The following is a 2,061-nucleotide window of genomic DNA, read 5'->3' as shown; positions in this document are numbered from 1 at the left end:
AACCTAAATTGGGTTCAAAATATCTACTCTCTAATAACTATAACTAGGGAGGGAGGGAGGAGGAGGAAGGTGGGAGGAGTACCTCTCGCTGGAGGAGGAGGGCCGTCGCGGGGGGCGGCTGTCGGGGGAGGAGGGTTGGCACGGGGGAGGCCGGCCACCGGGGGAGGAGAGCCGGCGTAGGCGGGGGCGGCGGCCGGATCGAGCGGGGATTGAGGGAGAGTGTGAGCGTGATTGCGAGTGAGTGAGAGAGAGGGGCGCGCGGGCCGGTGCGGGGAGAAGCAGAGGTGGGCTTAGCAGCAACGTGGGGGAGGGGCCCAGCTATACAGCTAAAGGGGCCGAGAGCGTGGCCCATTAGCAGCAGCGCTCGGCGGGAAACCACGCGATACTGCTAACATGCGCTTGCAGCGCTGGTTTCGTCAGGCGCTACTGCAGTAGCGTGGGGTATATACCCAACACTACTGTTAAATGTCTACCTATAAGCATTTTTCTAGTAGTGTAGTCACACGACGATGCCTTCATCAAGGTAACGACGCAGAATGCCGCCATCGCCCGCCATCGGCTCGGTTTCACCGGCAATTCTGTCTCCCCGACTCACAGCCGGTGCTAGATGATGGATCTAGGGATCCGAGCACCCAGCTTCAGGCCGACCACCTCGGATGGAAGAGATGGCCACCATCACCGGCCAGATCAGATCTGACCGAAGGTACTACAAAGCCGCCCACCAGGCCCTCCACGCCGCCGCCGATCCGAAACCGGATGACGCGCCGCCACAACATAAGTCGCCATTGTCCGAGCCAGGCAAGCCGCCGCACGCCGCCACCCGTGACCGGGCTGCGCGACGCGCCGCAGTCGCCGTCTCCTGCGACAGGGCCAGCCGCTGCCGCCACCGCCGCGCATCCGCACGCACAAGGGCTCTGCATGACCCGTGAGACGTAGGAGAGAGGAGGATCCCGCCACCGCCGTCGGCCCCCGGGCGCATCCCGGCGGCGTCCTCCGGCGGCGGTAGGATGAGGGAAGGTGGATTTGGGAGGGGGCCGGCTAGGGCCGGGAGCGAACCCGCCCGAATCGCCCCAGCAGGAGCGGCGCAGGGGTACGCGGGGTAACATCTGACAACATCTGACCCGCAACTTATATTGTGCTGTGTTTTATTCAACATATACTCAATAATTATATCATGTCAACAGGGAACTATCATGGATGAAATGGTGCCAATATGTCGAATTAACAAGTTCAGGCACAAACTGAAAGAATGCTTCATCTGGCGATTGCATGTTTCCCTTCTCGGTGCTAGCGGCCGTCGACCCCGAAGACCAGCAAGGTAAATAAACACCACTATTGATCTTGGCAAACCCAGGGGTAGAATCTTGAGAGTAAATTGAACTGAGCGTCTGTTCTTGGTGCAGATTTGATTTTGGGCAGATGGACAGGACGCCGATCCTGGGGGACACGATCGACTATGTGAAGGAGTTGCTGGAGAGGATACAACGGCTGCAGGAGGAGATAGAGGAGGCAGCTGTAGAAGGCACGACTACCGAGGGTGTTCCAGGAGCTGAACCCCAACGAGATGTTGTCTAGGAACATCTCCAAGGTGAGGAACTGAGGCCACCCACTGTCGCCAGAGGAGAGCCGCTTCATTTCTGTTGTAACTTTAAAAAATGGCGAGAGAAAGAAACTTTGAGTACTATCATTTTCTGTGAGGAACCGATGAGTAACAATTTGATTAGTATGGTAGGTGTAGCCAACATATTCACACAATCCTGAAGCAACTGGAATACTGTTAGCTCTACAATTATCAATATCAATTATGGTTACCTATCAACATCTAATCAGGTTTGCAAGGTAGTTTATTTCTCTTCTATTTTTGAGATTCTTCATATGCCACAAAATGATACAGTCAGTTTACATCTTATCTTATATTTACTAATTGGATGCACCATTCGAGCCTTCACGTTAATTCTAATGATTAATAGATAAATAACCGTCCGATCTATTTAACATGTATCTGTTGCCGTAGGATGAATAACATCACGCGTGCAAAAGAAATGACATCTGGTCTCCTAC

This window comes from Aegilops tauschii, chromosome 1 (assembly GCF_002575655.3).
Source record: "Aegilops tauschii subsp. strangulata cultivar AL8/78 chromosome 1, Aet v6.0, whole genome shotgun sequence".
Taxonomy (NCBI): Eukaryota; Viridiplantae; Streptophyta; class Magnoliopsida; order Poales; family Poaceae; genus Aegilops; species Aegilops tauschii.
The sequence above is the reverse complement of the archived record's forward strand: the minus strand, read 5'-3'. Positions refer to the sequence as shown.